Below are 19378 nucleotides of genomic sequence, written 5' to 3'. Positions count from 1 at the left end.
GCGTCGACTATGCCGGTCCTTTCATGCAGTGGTCATTGTAGTTGCCCACTCAAACTGGTTGAAAGTGCATAGTATCCAGTTATCAATCACTGGAGGAATGAGAGAAAAATTGCGCACATCTTCTGTGATATACAGATTCCCGGAAGTCTTGGTCACAGATTTTGGTTATGGGCCATTGTTTAAAAGCAGGGACCTTAGTTAATTCTTAAAGTCGAATAGGATTCAACTTATTAGGACAGTTCCATACCAATCATCCTTCAATGTTCTGGCAGAAAGAGCTGTCCAGATTTTGAAGGCTGGACTGAAGAAGTAGCTTCTAGCCTCACTAAAGCTGTCATGGTTTTAGTTTGGTTATAAGTCCACTCCACAAGCAATCACAAGGATAGCACTGGCAGAGATGCTAATGGGTAGAAGACTGCACCAGGCTAAGTCTGGTCATCCCAGACCTGAAGGAGGGAAGGTGAAAAAGCATCAGGAATTCCAATGTTGAATCCAAGACTCCACCAAGCAAGAGAGGCCGTTTGAGACAGGGGACTACATTTGGTGCAAGAGTCATGGAAATGGCACTGCATGGACAAGAGACAATGTGAAATAACTCTTCAGAGACTAACAACCCATCAGCAATCACCCTTGATTTACAAATTCATAGCCTTTGACAAGAATACTACCTCTCACTGAGTTGGGCATTCTGGGGTTCAATATCTCTGACATTCACCCATTTATGTCAGACAGGTCTTCCTGATTTGACCTGATTAACAGCTAAACAGGGAACTCATATTCTATGAGGACCAGCTAGCTGACCTTGTAGCAATCACTACAGCATGATTGATGCGAGATCAGGACCAGTGACTTATGTTTTGATAGGTGCAATTGTCCTCAATAAGCATGTGGACCAGTCATAGACTGCAAATTTGCAGACTGTGTAGGTGCAAACTTACTTTGCCCCTCAGAAGCTTCAGAAACATTTCAGAGATCCATTGATTCACCCTATCCATTGTTGAATCCTCTGATTCAGACATGGACATGATGAAATTAGCCATCTCAATGCTTCTCCCCTCAGAAGGGTGTGAAAGTCTGCTCAGATGCTCAGTGGGCAAGAGGCAAGCTCCCGTTTGTTACACACCTCCTGTGTCAGATTCTATGTTGGAGGAACCTGATCCAGTTTTAAAACGCCACAGGAGACTCTCAAAGGAATTTGACTGCCTTGTGTCTATGGAATCAAAGGAAGAGGAATGTAGTGATTGTAATAAGGTCAGCCAGCTGGATTTCATGGAATAGGAGTTACCTGACTGGTGCTGCTTATCTGGTCCATTCAGGGACACCTGGCTTATATGAAAGAATGAATGTCTGGAATATTCGGCCCTTGGAGTGCCTGACTCATAGAGAGACAGTGCTTTTATGAAAGATTATGCATTTGTAAATAAAGAATGATTGGTGATGGGATACTGGCCTCTGAAAGATTATTTTGGTTTCAATAAGATCACCTCTCATTCTTCTGAACTCTAATTTATACAGGCCCATCCTGTTCTACCTTTCCTCATAAGACAAGTTCTCCCTTTCAGGTATCAGCTCAAAAAAGCTTCTCTGCATGGCTTCTAATGGACTTGTATCCTTTCTTAAATACAGAGAGCAAAACTATATACAGTACTCTTGATATCATCTCACCAATTCTCTGTGCAAATATAAGAAAACATCCCCATCTTAATATTCTATTCCCCATTTGCCTTCAAATTTCCTTTTGAGCTATTACTAATTTTACTTTTATTGGCTGAGATAATAAAACTGAAAGGAGCATCTAACACCTCCAGTTTTACTCAACAAAGTTGGCTTTGTATAATCTACATTGTTTGAGATGACCTTGGAAAGCTGGGATTAATATCCATTTGCTGTTGCTGAATGGAATACTTACTAAGTATATATTCTATGCATGGAAGAATGAAAGATGCACCATATTAAAATATTTCTGATTTTGGATTAATCATACAAAGATAAACTAAATATTGGTCATATTACCAACACATTAAATACAATGAATAGGAATTCTCTAGGATGATTCACATTTTCTGCTAATACTTTGCAATGTCAGCGATAAATATGAACATTCTATGGCTATGAATCAATATGGCTACCTACAATAGAAGCAAAGTGTTATCCTGTACATGTTTGTGTACTGTTTGTATATGTTTAAAACGAAATGTAAATTATGTAAATGACATCTTCATTTGATATGGATGTCATTACTTAGAAGAAATAAACCCAAATATTTAGATTGTGGGAATTGACTGTGTACAAGTAGCTACCACATTTTCTACATTACAACAGTGACTATATTTCCAAAGTACTACTTTGGCTGTAAATCACAATGGGACACCCTGCAATATGCCAAATGAATACAAGTCTTTCCATTTCTGTGTACGTAGACGTGATCTTGGTAAAAACTATGAATGTTTAAGCTGGTGAACGGATTGCCTCTCAAACTTGCAGATAAGGCAAGATGAAAAATCACACTTTTTACCTAATATAAACCAAAGTAAACTGATAAACATTCAATTTATCAAAGTCTCTTTGTTCTTGTGTTCTTTCCAATTTACAAAATCCAAAATGTCCTTTCTTAAATTATATCTGCCTGCATAAAAAGAATCATGTCTATGAGCTTCTCACTGTCTCTGTGCCTTTGGAACTGTCAGGATCTTTCTCTTTAAATGTGTAATCCTTTTCATTGTTTATCTTGAAAATTCATTACCTCATTTTTTCTGCACTAAATTACATTTACCTCCTTCTGCCTGGTCACCTAATCTCTTTTATGCCTTCATGAAGCAATTCATCGTCTTTCTTGCTATTTATTCTTAATTTTATGCTATCAGCTTTGATATTGTGCTCCCTGTGGTAAAGTCCACAATTATCAACCAAGAAATAAAGTGGGCAAAATTCCTCTACAATGCTTTGCTAACATTAGCAAAACTTATTAACCTCAGGCTTCTGTTCAACAGCTTACTTTCTATTCATGTCGCTGAATTTCTTTTCATAGAAATTCACATCATGCCTCCTGTGAGGCACTCCCTTGTGGATATTCCAAAACTTATAGGTATCTTTTCTTTATTCTTGCAAGGGATGTGGGATGAAAAGCAAGGCCAGCATTTGTTGTCCAAATCTGATTTGCCTTTGAATTGAATGGTTTGTGAGATGATTTTTAAAAATCAAGGTGTGGCATCAACATGTAGGCCAGATAGGGTAAGAATAGTAGATCTTTCCTCAAGAGTACATTAGTGAACTAAATATTACATGGTTGCCATTACACTCGCTTTGAATTCCAGATTTTTATTGAACTCAAATTTCATCATCTGCCACAATGGAGTTCAAACTCATCTCCCAAGAAGATGAGATGAAAGCTCTTGATTACTAATGCAGTGATATCACCACTGAGCTACTGTCTCTCCACGATGTTTACATTTATTTTATCTCAATCATATTTAATAACCTGAATCTGTCAAATTTAATTTCTGTGATTGTTTTTATGTTATATTTTTCATTATTCCATGTATTTCCAATTGCTTTGCAATATTAATTTACCCAAATCAAAATCAATTTAGTTCTTGATCTTGCTTCTTTTTTCTGTGTTTAAATATAGTCAGTCTTTAAGCAAGAATACTGAAGTATATTTAACTGTTCTGAAGAAGTCATAGTAGACTCCAAATATTAAACAAAAACAGAGTGCTGGAGAAACACAGCAGGGTCTGTCAGCATCTGTAGAGAAAAAAAGAGTTTATGTTCAGAGTTTGATGAAGACTTGAAATGTTAACTCTGTTCTCTCTCCACAGATGCTGGTAGATCGGCTGAGTTTCTCCAGCACTTTCTGTTTAATTTAAAATATATTTGATGTTGTACAGCCTGCACAGCCGATGATCGAACAATTCTGTGATTTTGTATGGCAAAAGTCACAAATAGCTCTTATCCTGAAATCAGGAAAAAGGGTAGCTAGACTTAAAATGTTAACTCTGCTTTCTATCCAGTGATGCTGTCAGACCTGCTGAATTTCTCCAGAAATTTCTGTTTTTGTAGCTCTACGTCATTCACATTCAGTTTTTTTTAGAGCTGTGGAGAATATACTGTCTTCAATATTAAGCAACACGTTTATTATGAAAATGTAAATTCAACTCATAATTATGTGGGAGTGAGTGAAGGCTGTAAACCCGAGTAATTATGTGGGAGTGAATTGAAGGCTATAAGCCAATCTTCGAGTTGAGATTTTTAAAAAGTGGGAATGTAGATAAATAAATCAGAAAATGTTGAAGATACACAGCAGCTCTGTTCTCGCCTGAAAGAAACATAAGGACAAAAAGGGGTCAGGTCTCAGTGTGACACAGAAAGTTTAAATATCTTAAATTCAATTCTAAACCTGGCTTGTGTTTGTTTCTTTTAAATCAGGATTCAAGCAACAATCGCAACCCACTCAGCCTTCGTCCTTCCAGTTAATGCGATCCACTCAGACGTTAATCCGTTCACAGGAGGAAAGCACAAAGCTTTCATTCTCTCTTCTCATGTTGGTGCTGTTGCTTAGCGACGGAGCCGGTGGCTGCGGCGGTGTCGGCGCGCTCTCCCGCGGGGCACCGCTCGGTGGCGATGTCGCCGGCGGCCTCCGGGGGCGGCTGGAGCCTCGCAGTTGGGGAGCTCTCTTGACCCAATCGGAGAGGGCCTGGTGAGACCGGGAGCGGGTCTTTCAGTAACGCCGCCTCCGATTGGACGCATGGTTTGAGCTTGTGGTCCAATCAGGTGGGGGGTTTGGGCGGCAGTGTTGGGGAGGGAGAGGTGATGGGGGATGTGGGCTTGGAGTGGGGTCCGAGGCGGTAGCGGGTCGGGTCTGCACTGAGCAAGCCGCTTCGGGAGTTCTGTTGGAAGGGGAGGATTGCGGGCCCAGTCCGGAGTGTGAGGAGGGAGGGGGACGCGGAGAGAGAGAGGTGGTGGCGGAGGAGGGGGTGTTCGGGAAAGGTCTACTCTGCTGAACCCGGCTACTCTGGCTGGGGAAAAAAGAGCGGCGGAAAAAGTTCAGGTAAAGGAGGCCCCACCGGCCCAGGAGAGCGAGCTCGGGGGGTCCCCGGTGTTGGCAGCTTCCCTCTACCCCTGCGCTGCCTCTGTCTGGAGGAGGAGAGGGTGGTGATTGAAGGGGCTGTCTACGTTTGTGTCATTGTGTGTGTGTGTGTGGAGGAGAGAGTGGAGACTTCTAATTATTGGTGGCATTCACAACATACTGCTGAGCCGCGGAATTACCCCGGGGTTTTGGGGATGGTTTGGGGAGGGGGAGGCACTTTCAGGTTCCCAGTGGAGCTGCTTCTCCCTAATTGCTAAGATTCTGGATGCAGTTGCGTGCAATTTGCATCCCTCCGAATCGCATCGAAGAGTTAAAGGGAGTGGGGAGGTTACTGTTTAAGCTGGAATGGAGTGTGCAACTGGTTGCTGACATGTCGTCTTCTGCACCCCCAGTCCTCCCCCCAAAACACACATGCACAGATCTATTTTACTGTTAGTGAACAATTTCTGCAACATGTAGGCTGCAACAGGAGTGCAAACTGAGTAATAAGTATTAGTCATGTTTCTGCATTTTTCACTGGGTGAGTTCTGTCAGAATGGGTGTAATTTTTATGGAATATCTTCCCTGTGTTTTTTTTTTGGTTCTGTCACAGTCCAGCGATATGATTTCTGGTCTTGTCTACCTTTGACACTGCAGGACATATGCATTATTTATATACACCCACACACATACTATTTCCTTGGGCACAGGGCAGATATTCAAGTTAATAGAATGACTGGAAAATGCAGAAAATGTGATTGTTATTGGTTAATTTTGGCATTAGGGAATATGTTGATGTTCAGATGAATTTATTTTGTTGCTTAGAGACTTGGAGTTTGTTCAGATTTATGGGTTAAACAGCCTGAATGTGTTTAATAACACTATTTATGTTAGTATTTAGTGCTCTTGCATGAGCTTTATCACTTATATAAATCCAGTAATTTTAGAAAAGTGGTCTGCTGTTGGTAGAATATTGATATTAGGACAGTAACAATCCTAAGATAGGCCCTTGTGGTGCTTTGGGATATTAGTACAGTTTATTTTTTTGTAAAATAGTTTTGTAGTTGCATGCCCACTTTTTCAATTTACAGTAGGTTTGACTTCCAATATGAAAAACCTCAATCTCAAACAATTAGAATTGTATAATAGAAGGAAGATTTGAGGAGTGCTGAATTGTGGTAAAGCCATCAAGCCATTCACTGTATATTAGCTGAAGCAGCCATGAAACAAACTAGTTGAATTGTATCAGTTGACTTCTTTTACTGTGATTACAACTATCCACATTTGTACGTTTCGCCAAACAGCTGCAGGATAGCAATGAGGAATAAAAGCTCCCGAGCAGTACTTCTACCAAATGTAGAATTGACGTAGTTGGGATCACGTAGTACTTAACAGGGATATTTTTGGTTTGTAATTTGTTGGGATATGCATTTGTTCAAACATTTGAGACCATTTTTAAAAAGCTTATCTCCTCTAGTTGCCTGTCAGTGTGTGCTATCAACCACTTCTTGAATGTTAGGTCTTGCCAATTTACAGAAGCCTTAATCAGAGGAGTGTTATAGGATTCTGAGATGACTTCCCATCACCTTGTTTCTGCTGATAGAAATGAATGCATGAAGGTGGTTAGGAACTTGGGAGTAATCCTAGGGAGACAGCAATGTAGGCATTTATGTATAGCACATGCAGTTCTACATATGTATGTTACTTCCTGTATACAAACCTTTCTTGTCACATTTTTAACCATACTCTTGTCAACAGTTACAGTTCAAAATGGCAGCACATTTAGTTTTGCTGTCTCAGTTGTTAAAATGGAATCATAGCATCATAGAACCCAGAAGCAGTTTCTTTGGCCAAACTGAATGCTTTTATCATTATGTAGTTTTGCAGCAATGGCCGTTTGGCCCTTCATGTCCTACTGGCTCTTTCGGAGAGGTGTCTAATTCATCCCATTCCCCTGATTTTATCCCCATAGCCTTGCAGTTTTTTCCCCTCAATTGCTTATTCAGTTTTCATTTTGAAAGTTATCAACTGGAATTCCACCACCTTTTCTGGCAGTGCACTCCAACATATAAACACTTGCCACACAAGATAATTTCTCTTCATGTTGCCTCTCTAAATCAGTGTCGCCTTGTACCAATCTTTCATCTACTGCATAGTTTTCCTTTAGCTAGATAACATCATGGTTAGACAAGTTGTAAGATAACAAGGTTTCTGAGTTTCAAGATCCTTAATGTGAATTATGAAAGTGATTTATTTTCTTTATGGATAACAGTATATGTACAACATTCATTGTGCTGACTGTAAGAAGTTTTTAAGGTCTTAATCGCAGAAGCTGAAATGGGCAGCTTTTCTAAGAAGCCTATTGTACCTGACCATATGGTGTTAAGATTACAATAAGCTGTTAAAATATTCCAAAATGCAAATACTTCTAGTATGAAGCTCATTTAACCAGTTTGAAAGTGTTTAAAAATTGAAAATTTAAAGCCAAATTTACTACTTAGGAGCAGAAGTAGGCTATTTAGCCCATTAAATCATGTCTACCAATCATTGTTAGTTCATGGCTGACCTGATAATCCTCAATACCACTTTCTTGCTGTATCCCCATTACCCTGATTCCTATAATGTTTAGAAATCTCTGTCTCGGCTTTGAATATACACAGCCCAACCATATTAGCCTTCTGCTATAAAGAATTCCACAAGAAGTGCCGGAAGACTGGAGGTTGGCAAGCGTGATGCCACTGTTTAAGAAGGGTGATAAGGATAAGCCAGGGAACTATAGACTAGTGAGCCTGACCTTGATGGGCAAATTGTTGGAGGGAATCCTGAGGGACTGGATGTACATGTATTTGGAAAGGCAAGGACTGATTCGGGATAGTCAACATGGCTTTGTATGTGGGAAATCATGTCTCTCAAACTTGATTGAGATTTTTGATGAAGTAACAAAGAGAATTGATCAGGGCAGAGCAGTAGATGTAATCTATATGGACTTCAATAAGGCGTTCGACAAGGTTCCCCATGGGAGATTGATTAGCAAGGTTAGATCTCATGGAATACAGGGAGAACTAGCCATTTGGATACAGAACTGGCTCAAAGGTAGAAGACAGAGGGTGGTGCTGGAGGGTTGTTTTTTAGACTGGAGGCCTGTGACCAATGGAGTGCCCCAAGGATCTGTGTTGGGCTCTCAACTTTTTGTCATTTACATAAATGATTTGGGTGCGAGCATGAGAGGTACAGTTAGTAAGTTTGCAGATGACATCAAAATTGGAGGTATAATGCACAGCGAAAAGGGTTATCTCAGATTACAACAGGATCTTGACCAGATGGGCCAATGGTCTGAGAAGGGCAGATGGAGTTTATTTCGGATAAATGCAAGGTGCTACATTTTGGGAAAGCAAACCTTACCATTGAGTGTATTAGTCCTGCTAAGGTCCTAGGGAGTGTTGCTGAACAGAGATCTTGGAGTCCAGGTTCATAGCTCCTTGAAAGTGGAGTCGCAGGTAGATAGGATAGTGAAGAAGGTGTTTGGTATGCTTTCCTTTATTGGTCAGAATATTGAGTACAGGAGTTGGGAGGTCATGTTGCGGCTGTATAGGACATTGGTTAGACCACTGTTATAATATTGCACGCAATTCTGGTTTCCTTCCCATTGGAAAGATGTTGTAAAACTTGAAAGGGTTCAGAAAAGATTTACAAGGATGTTACCAGGATTGGAGGAACTGAGCTACAGGGAGAGGCTGAACAGGCTGAGGCTGTTTTCCCTGGAGCGTCGGAGGCTGCAAGGTGACCTTATGGAGGTTTACAAAATTATGAGGGGCATGGATAGGATAAATAGGCAAAATCTTTTCCCTGGGGTCGGGGAGTCCAGAACTAGGTTTAGGGTGAGAGGGGAAAGATATAAAAGAGACCTAAGGGGCAACTTTTTCACACAGAGGGTGATACGTGTATGGAATGAGCTGCCAGAGGATGTGGTGGAGGCTGGTACAATTGCAACATTTTAAGAAGCATTTGGAGGTATATGAATAGGAAGGGTTTGGAGGGATATGGGCCGGGTGCTGGCAGGTGGGACTAGATTGGGTTGGGATATCTGGTGGGCATGGACGGGTTGGACTGAAGGGTCTGTTTCCATGTTGTACATCTCTATGACTCTTAAGTTCGCTACCCTCCTCGGGCAAACAACCTTGCTGCATCTACTTTTTCAAGGCCCCGAAGAATCTTAATTTGTAATAAGTTTTTCTCATTCTTCTAAACTTCAATGTGTATAAGCTCATCCTTTACTTGTAATAAAGTCCCTCCATACTTAGGATCAACTATAGGACATCATCTCTAAACTGCTTCCAACATCTTTATTTACAGAGGGGAGCTAAAACTGTTCACTGTATTCCAAATGTGATTTAACTTGTGTCTTGTATAGATTTAGCAAGACCTTGCTATCTTTAGAGTCCACTCCCTTTGAAATAAGCCAACAATCCATTTGTCTTTTCTATGACCTGCTAAACTTGAATGCTTACCTTTTGCAAGTAATGTATGAGGATCCACAAATCCCTCTATGCTGCAGCTTTCTGCAGTTTTTCTCCATTTAAGTATTCTTCCTTCTAAAGTACAAAACCTCACATTTTCTCGCATTATATTCCGTATGCCACGTTTTTGCCTATATCATTCTGTGGACATCCTTACTGTTTGTCTTCCTACCTATCTTAATATCCTTTTCAAAGTTGGCAATTGTACATTCACTTCTGTCATCCAAGTCACTATAGAGTCATACAGCATGGAAGAAGGTGCTTAAGTCAAATTCGTCCACACGGACCAGATATCCGAAGCTGATCTAGTCCCATTTGGCTCATATTCCTCTAAACTCTTCCTATTCATGTACCCATTCAGATGCCTTTTAAATGTTGTAATTGTACCTGCCTCCACGACCTCTCGCAGCTCGTTCCATACACTCGCCTCGCTCCGCGTAAATAAAAAGGTTGCCCGTCAGGTTCCTTTTAAATCTTTCTCCTCTTGCCTTCAACCTTAACATCAATGTATGTTATAAATAGCTATGGCCCCAGTGTTGATCCCTGTCACACTACACTAGTTGTAGGTTACTAAAATTTAAAATGTCCCCTTTATTCAAATTCTGTCTTCTGCTAGTCAGTCCTTTATCACGTTAATGTACTATCCCCAACACCATGGATTCTTATCTTATTAAGTAGTCTTCTGTGCAGTACTGTATTAAATGCCTTTATGTATAGACACTTAGTGTTTGGAATCTTCAAATCTGCCTGTAGTAATCTGAATGCATGCTTTCCTTAAAGGTTTATTTTAGATATTGTGAGAAAGAATTTCAAATTTCCGTTCAGTTCTTACACTCAAGACTTTGTGGTGGTTTTTCAAATGAAATGTGATTGTGGTCAAGATATGGCTGTCTTTTACAATACATCCTTTTTTCCATCTCTTAAATGTGCTGGTGAGCATCAGGCAATCTTGATTTTCTCATCGGGATGCATGTTGCTGGCTAGCAACATACTATCATTTATTTTTGTAATGCACAAATGATTTAATTGCACAGCCCCTTTGTTTTTGTACCACCATTTATGCACTGTAATATAGAGTCTGACTTGTGCATGGAGCCTTCAGATTGTCATGCAGTTTAGAGGGAACAGTGCTAGCAAGACCAATATTTCTTGTCCTTCCCTTATTGTCTTTTGAGATGGTGAGCTGCTGCTGGTGATCCACTGTAGTCCATGTGCCATAGATGCACAAGTATTGTTGGTTTTGGTCCAGTGATGATGTAGGGCCAACAGCCATATTTCAGTCAGAGCAATGTGGAGTTGGCAGATTGTGGTCTTCCTTGCTACTGTTATGGACTAGGCCAGACCCCTTAAAACATTTTTAAGCAGGTAGTCCAGACCATAACTGCACTATTTGTTTAGCGAAGTGTATAGTAGATATTCCTGGTGTGAATTAGCTGGGCCAATTGCCAGGTTTTAAACAAACAAAATTTATTTACAATATTACGGAATGAAACGCAAAGAATAGAAAATAGAATACACAATAACTTATCCTATCCAAACCTGACTTAATGATACTATTCCAAAAATACATGCAACAGTCCCAATACACACATCCCTTAGCACAAACAGTAAAACATGACACAGCCAACTTAGAGTTTGCAAGGAGAGAGAGAGAAGTCAGCAGCCTGTTTCACATATCCCCTGCTGCAACTGAACGAAAAAAACCTCCGCTATCTGGACTGGCCAGTTCCCTTTTCATTACGCAAGTTATTTCTAAACCATGAAAGCCTTTGGGTAAACGAAAAGGGCCCCAGTAAACCATTCACCTCTCCACCAACTCTGCTGTTTCAGAGCCTGGGCTGTGTTATGACCCCTCTGGAAAAAAATCAAGGACACAGTAACTTTGAAAAAAAGGAACTACTTTTGAGAAAAGGACCAGTTTGTGACACTATCTTTGTCCTAAGTAGCAGTATTCATGGGTTTCTTGAAATGTGCTGTTGAAGAAATCTGGGAATATTGCTGCAGTGTATTTTGTAGATGGTACATGCTGCAGCCACAGTGTATTGTTGAAACTAATGCTATTGCAGCATGTCCTTTCAAAATGAAAACATGAGCATTTATCTTTAGATTATGTTAAATATATTTTAAAATGAAACAATTATGATTCCAGTACCAATTGTTAATCAGTACCAATATATTGTCTAATTTTGTGTGTGTTTAGGAATGCAATCTCATTGTCAGGGGTAGGTTAAGCATCCAAAATGGTATAACGTTACTTTCTGTTGTGAAGATGAAATTGCCATAGTCCTATCAGACTAAAGGGCCACTCTGTCATTACAGAAATGACTGCTGGTGATTTAACCTGAGGCAAGGGGCGAGGTTGAGAAGGGGAGTCCTTCATGATAAGCTCAGCAGGAATTGAATCCACACTCTTGGCATCACCCTGCATTGCAAACCAAATGTTCAGCCAACTAAGCTACTTGGCCCCCTTTTATAGTTTAAGTGGGCTTATGCATACATCTTTTCAAATATATTTGTTCTATTATATGCAGGTAAGGAGTGCAGTGACTACCACTGATCAAGAAATCGCATGTTGGAATAATACAGGTCTTGCCAACTTTAACAGCAGGACATCATGTAGCTTTAATGGCTCTGTTTGCAGCTCAGTATCTGGACAGATTGAAGGCAAGTGTTTTGGTAAAATGGGAACACTAACTTTTGGCAGCATAGAAGATTGGGAGTCAATGTTCAGTGGTCATTGATTACAGAAAGTTTGCATGAGGGTCTCCTTACTAAATCACAAGCAGTGCTGGAAAATGCTTCTGTCCACAGTCCGTGGTCCTTGCCTCACTTTAGCTGCTAGATTTTCTGAATATGAGGAACCTGGCCTGCAGCTGTTAAATCCAAATTGATAAAACCTAAAATACACTCAAAAAATTAACTCTGCTCTCTCCATAGATGCTGCCAGATGAGCAATTTCTATTTTTGCTTGATAAAATCAAGAGTCCTTATTTAAATGTTGTTAATTTCTCCCCTACTTTGGATGCAAGGCTTGTTCACAACTGGTTTTCTGTTTCTAAGAATTTACCTCTTGCCCATTTCCTTGCTGTTCAATGTGATTAACATGCCCCACACTCTATACCATCTCATTGTGTACTTTGTGTACATTGTACAACTCTGATCATTTAATGTACCCAGTACATTGCTCTTTTTCCTGGTCTGCTGTACCACAGAATAGTACAGACAGAAATTATGAATGGGCGATTGTCATTTTTTTTTTAGATTAGATTACTTACAGTGTGGAAACAGGCCCTTCGGCCCAACAAGTCCACGCCGACCCGCCGAAGCGCAACCCATCCATACCCCTACATTTACCCCTTACCTAACACTACGGGCAATTTAGCATGGCCAATTCACCTGACCCGCACATCTTTGGACTGTGGGAGGAAACCGGAGCACCCGGAGGAAACCCACGCAGACACGGGGAGAACGTGCAAACTCCACACAGTCAGTCGCCTGAGTCGGGAATTGAACCCGGGTCTCAGGCGCTGTGAGGCAGCAGTGCTAACCACTGTGACACCGTGCCGCCCCAAATTTATCTTTGCTCTTTTTTTAATTTGGTTGTTACTTTGGTTTCCTGAGGAATGGAATTCTTATAAATGTTCCTAGGATTTTGAGGTTAGATTTTTCTACCAAACTTCTGTTGAGTTTTGCCTTTTTAATTCAAACTGCCCTCCCACCCTGCCCGAAAAGGGACTTTAATTTTGTTACTGCCTTTACTACTGTTCTACCTAATTCTTATACTTGAGCAGAGAGATTTGAGTAGTTAATTCCTCTGTTAATGACCCATTAGGTCCTAGGGCACTATTTATTTGGAAAATTTTCTGTTAAATTTGGTTGAAAAGGTTTTTGGCGTTGTTTTTCAGGACAAATGGATGCTGTAATATAGGTGTCCCATTCAAGAGTACACGTATACATATGTGACATTGAGGATTATTATCTGACCTCAATTTAATTGTTATTTCCCATAGTGTGAATTTGAGATTGAATGTTGCATTTAATGATAACATTAAATTCCTCCCCCCTCCAGTATAGAATCCCAACTGTGTTTTGTTTCCTGATTAAGTGCTTTCTTGTATTCGCCATCAACAACTTATGTAAAACCATTACCTTTTTAAAAGCTTTGCTATCATTCACTTGCAATGTTAAAATATTTAGCATTTTGTGAATGCCTTGGGTTGTAAATAATATTACATTGTAAGAGAGTGTTAAGATAATATTCCTTCACACCTGCTTTTAGGCTTTTTTGTTTCTGTCTTCCTTCACTAGTGTTTAGAGTCAATCAATTGCAGCATCCATCATTTGAGATGATGTGTGTTTTTTTTTATCCAAAGTAATCTGGCATGTCATGGGTGGGGAAGAATTCACAAATTATCTTATTTCTTAGGGACACAGTTTGGAAGCCCCATATATTCAGATGTGTCATCACACAGCTGAACAGGTCAATTAAATAAAATCTGTACAAAGTTTAGAGAAAATGCAAAAATCTACCCATGTCACGTAGACATAATTGTGGATATATTAAAGAGCAAGCATTCTTATTTATGAAGGGCTCTAGCCCGAAACGTCGAATTTCCTGTTCCTTGGATGCTGCCTGACCTGCTGTGCTTTGACCAGCAACACATTTTCAGCTCTGATCTCCAGCATCTGCTGCCCTCACTTTTTATTCTTATTCAGGTGTATGGTTTCCAGAATTAAATTTTCTGTTAAAAGTTGCCCAAAGAGCTGGATTTTTGGACACTGTGAAATGATGTACAGAATTGTCAGGCACCAGTGTCTTGAAGTGTCTCAAAACATCACGTGGGCTCTTAGGGTTTTGCTTGAAGGAGGAAGGTTTGGTAGTTTTAACACTGAACATATCATTGCCTGGTTGTGCCCTTGTAGAGGGAGTAACTCAGCTAACCCCATGCAATTGCATTTTCCCAGTAACCTCAAATATTTTTCTTCAGATGACCGTTCAATTCCCTTTTGAAAGCCCCAATTCAATCTGTCTCCCCCACAGTCTCAGGCTCTTTATTTCAGATCCTAAAAACCTTTATGCTTTAAAGCAAACTTTGCCTTCTGTAGACTTTAGTCCTTTGTTTAAAGTTTGGGAGAAGATTTGTAGCTCGGGTGCTCGTTGTTGTGGTTCTGTTCGCCGAGCTGGGAGTTTTTGTTGCAAACGTTTCGTCCCCTTTCTAGGTGACATCCTCAGTGCTTGGGAGTCTCCTGTGAAGCGCTTCTGTGATGTTTCCTCCGGCATTTATAGTGGCTTGTCTCTGCCGCTTCCGGTTGTCAGTTGCTGTCCGCTGCAGTGGCCTGTATATTGGGTCCAGGTCGATGTGTTTGTTGTTAGAATCTGTGAATGAGTGCCATGCCTCTAGGAATTCCCTGGCTGTTCTCTGTTTGGCTTGCCCTATAATAGTAGTGTTGTCCCAGTCGGATTCATGTTGTTTGTCATCTGCGTGTGTGGCTACTAAGGATAGCTGTTCCTGGCCAACTAGCCACAAAACGACACAACCAGCTATCCTTAGTAGCCCCACACGCAGATGACAAACAACATGAATTCGACTGGGACAACACTACTATTATAGGGCAAACCAAACAGAACAGCCAGGGAATTCCTAGAGGCATGACACTCATCCACAGATTCTATCAACAAACACATCGACCTGGACCCAATATACTGGCCACTGCAGTGGACAGCAACTGACAACCGGAAGCGATAGAGACAAGCCACTATAAATGCCGGAGGAAACATCACAGAAGCGCTTCACAGGAGGCTCCCAAGCACTGAGGATGTCACCTAGAAAGGGGATGAAACGTTTGCAACAAAAACTCCCAGCTCGGCGAACAGAACCACAACAGTTCTTAATTTAGTTTCTTTAAATTGCTGTCCTCTGGCTTTTGAGCATTCTATACTTTTCTGTATCTACTGTGTGCAAATCCCACATAGTTTTGAATATCTCCATCAAATTTCCTTTCAACTGTCTTTTCTCCAAAGGGAACAGCCAATGTCTCCAAGCTACCCATATAACTTTGATTCTATATTCATTCACTCATTTGTTTTATCAAAAATGTTTTTGCTTGGGGGGAAAAAAAACTGACTTTTGTTATAGTTTGGTTAGAGATGGGGCAATGTTGATATTCAAGATTACTCTGCTGTAGGGTGGTGTTCCACAGATTTAACAATGGATAATGTGGGTTGTAAACAAGGAGACAGCCAAATTTGGCCCTATTTTCCATCTCCTGTTTATGTTCTACTCAACCTCCTCCCATCTTTTCTCTTCTAAATCTACCATTATAACGTCCTATTTCCTTCCCCCTCATGTACTTGTCTAGATTCCCCTTAAATGCATCTAAATGCACATCCTAGATCAACCATGCTTTCTATCCTATGGTCCGAAGTGCACTCATCAATAAACGACCCATGATTACAACTCTTCTGATATTGAAGTAGCCTGAACGCAGTGAGATCTAGCCAATATTCAGGTTTGGACTGAAGTGTCCAGCAAAAACCATCTCCAAAAAGACAGGAACAACATTTTATAAGCAGTGAGTGAAGGTTAACTTGCCACAATCCCAGAGGACCATTGATTGGCTCTGTCATTGGAGATGTGAAATGCATCGCCTGAGATTGTACTGGGGACAGTTTCATTAAGTTGCTTTGCAGAGATCTGGTACAAACTTATAACTTTGATTCCTTGACATTGAAAGAATAATTTTTAATGTATATTTATTGTATAAATAAACTTGTTGTCTTGCTTTATTGTAAGATTCTCCTAAGATTCTGAATGTTCTTGATATGTTTTCATTTGCAAGTAGCTACGAATTTTGAAATAATGTTTCATAAATATCATTTATGAATGATTATAGATAAATTTACTTAAGGTTAAACATCTGGCTTTGTATTTTGCTGATCATATGATATATCAGGCAAGTAAGTCATTTTAACAAGTTGCACAGATTTGTATTGCCAATGTCCCATTACAGTCATAGAATTATAGCAATTCTACGTTTGTGGTTGAAAAATAAAGGTAGGATGACTCTTAGCTCACTTTTCTGATATTACCCTGGAGTATCAAAATAACTGTCTGAGTGCAGCAATTCACAAATATTTGGGTGGCACAAGTCAAATGAAGCTTACTTTCAAAAAAAAAGTATTTAAATCCCTTGAGTAAAGCCAATGACTTCGACAAAATTCTATTCCGAGTGTGTGAATCTGACCCTGTGCATGTATGAAATAAAACTAGATTGCTCCCCAGCTGTCTTTTTCCTGCAGCATGTTTCTAATTCCCAGTGTATTTAAATGTCTGACTCTTTTCTATCTTGAAACTGACAAATTGTGAAGAAAGATTTTCAGATTCTTTGTTCTTTTGTATTAAGAATTGTCCAGATTGATTTCTTTTTGCCACTTGACAGATTTGGTTAGTGTGATTTATAATATTTCTAGGGATGATTCAAGGCAGCAGTACCTTGTGCCTTCTGTAATAATGCTTTAGCTTGGTGGTCTCACCACCTTCAACCCTCAATGGTTTTTTAACAGTCTTCTCAAATCAACTAATGGTTGTGGAAGAAAATTTACAGTAACTTTTTCAAAAATATATTTGAAGTCAAACTTGTATTTATCATCTTTGATATTTTATTAAACCATGGTGCAATGGCTCAGTTTATGCTGGGCATTATATTTAAATAATTAACTAAAGGAAACAAAATATGGAATAATGTATTTCCTCATTAAGAAAGTAGGTGTTTAAATTTGTATAATTTCTTCTGAATTTATCTTGGAAGCTGTAAAATTAGAGTATTATCAATTTTTTACAGGGGCTGCTTTCCTTCTCTTATCTGTACCTATTTCAACTTACTGAAAGTAACCAGGGTATTGAAGTTTCATAGGTTTGATAGGTTTTCATCTACTTGAAAAATAGCATGATAATTGAAGATGTCTACAACAGAATGTAAAGGCGATTATTTTTATGTTCATTTTTGCAGTTTAATTTTTTTTTAGTTGCTGGATTGGAAAATTCAGATATAAAGAGTTAGGGTTAAACTGTAAAAATTTAAGAATTTGCCACTTTAAAATATTATGTAAAATGAGAATATTGGAATTTACTTCACTGTTGGATCATGGATTTCTCTCTGTCGGTGCTGAGGCGAATACATTTTCATTATGGAAGGAATATTTGGTATTAGTTGCTCAAGTTTTGAAGAGATTATCTAGTAAGGCATGCCATTTCTGCATTATCATTAATTCTAATAAATAATTATTTGACAGCACAGTGGGTCAGTGGTTAGCACTGCTGCCTCATAGCTCCAAGATCCGGATTTGATTTCAGCCTTGTGTGACTATCTGTGTGGAGTTTGCACGTTTTTCCTGTGTTGGTTTCTGCTGGGTACTTCGGTTTCCTCCCACAGTTCAAAGCATTGCTGATTAGATGGGTAGGCCTTGCAAAATTGCCTTGTTAGTGTCGAGGATGTGCAGGCTAGGTGAGTTGTCAAATGTGCGGGTAAGGGGATGGGTGAATTTGCATGGGACACTCTTCAGAGGGTTGGTACAGACTCAATGGACCAAATGGCTTCTCTCTGCACTGTGGGGATTCTATGATTCTGAGAAGAATAAATTGATTTCTGTCCCTTTTCAAAGCCCCACTGGATATTACAACTCTTTTTGTAAATTATTAAAATGAAAGATGAAAGGCTTTAAAGATATTTGGGTCTTCTGAAGTTTTTCCAGTATGTATTTTATTCTCTTGTTTTGTTCTGCCAGTAACTCAGATCGAAGATTGAGATTTGGCTGATGAAATGGCTAAATATAAACCACTGTCATATGTGTGGATAATAAGAAATCCTCAGAAGTGCTGAAGATGCTAGAGCAGAAATGTACAGTCGTCATGTTTTGCTGGTAAATTTGTTTATTATTGTAGATTACTAAAAGTTATTATCATGCTAGCCTTCCTGCAGTCTGTAAGAGCTGAATGTGAATTTAAATAATTTGAATTTTTTTAGAATTTTAATTCATTTTGTCTCCTAAATCTGGAATTCAGATTTTTTTAAAAAATCCACTGTTCAAAACCTAATCTATAATCATTTGCACTGTTTAAGATCTTGGAATACATTTTATTTTTAAACAGCATGAAAGGCAATTATGTCCCCTCTATACTGTACTTTTTTTTGTCACTAATGTACGTTATCATTTTATCTTTTTATATAAAAGGCAGAGATTAACATGGAAATGTTTTGAGTATTTACCAATTTGAAACATTGGTTTCTTTATTCCTCTGGACTATGTCAATCCTTTCTACTTGAGTTCCTTTATCCTACTTCCATAACTTGTACCGTTTGTCCAGATTTAATCTGTCTCTATCTTAAAAAGTTCATACATCTCCAGTTTTCTGTCATCACCCTGACACAAGATCAACTTTACAATCCTTCTTTGTAATTCCTTCAACACAACCGTGTTCTTTGTTTCTTAGCAATTAATACTGAATACTCCCTTTTTGGTATTGTCTGACTTAAGTATTGTAGTTTTAACATGATTTCTTCTAATACTCTCCTACCCTGTGCTATTATTCAACACTGTGCTAGTTTTGTTAATTGCCACTTTGCACTGGCTAAATAGATTGAGTCTGTTAATGCTTGGATAGATTTAAGTTTCACTCTTGACAGTTTCAATACCATTCATGAAATATACATTGTTCACTTTTCCATCCTTTGTTAAACATTTTACTGTGGTATTCTGTAAATTTAATGTGTAAATTGTGAGCGGCTTGCTAGGCCA

General features: G+C 39.3%; 1 protein-coding gene across 1 annotated transcript in view; it reads left to right on the top strand.

Annotated features, from left to right (window-relative positions):
• The first annotated feature begins 4865 nt into the window (after nt 1–4865).
• The window catches only part of btbd7 (BTB (POZ) domain containing 7), a 47318-nt gene continuing 32805 nt past the window's right edge, over nt 4866–19378 (top strand). The window contains exons 1-2 of the mRNA XM_060829359.1: nt 4866–5047; nt 18368–18502. The gene's annotated coding sequence lies outside the window, so the exon portion shown is untranslated. The remainder of the gene's footprint in view (nt 5048–18367; nt 18503–19378) is intronic.

Source organism: Hemiscyllium ocellatum, chromosome 8 (assembly GCF_020745735.1).
Source record: "Hemiscyllium ocellatum isolate sHemOce1 chromosome 8, sHemOce1.pat.X.cur, whole genome shotgun sequence".
NCBI lineage: Eukaryota > Metazoa > Chordata > Chondrichthyes > Orectolobiformes > Hemiscylliidae > Hemiscyllium > Hemiscyllium ocellatum.
This window is presented reverse-complemented; position numbering and strand designations above follow the sequence as displayed.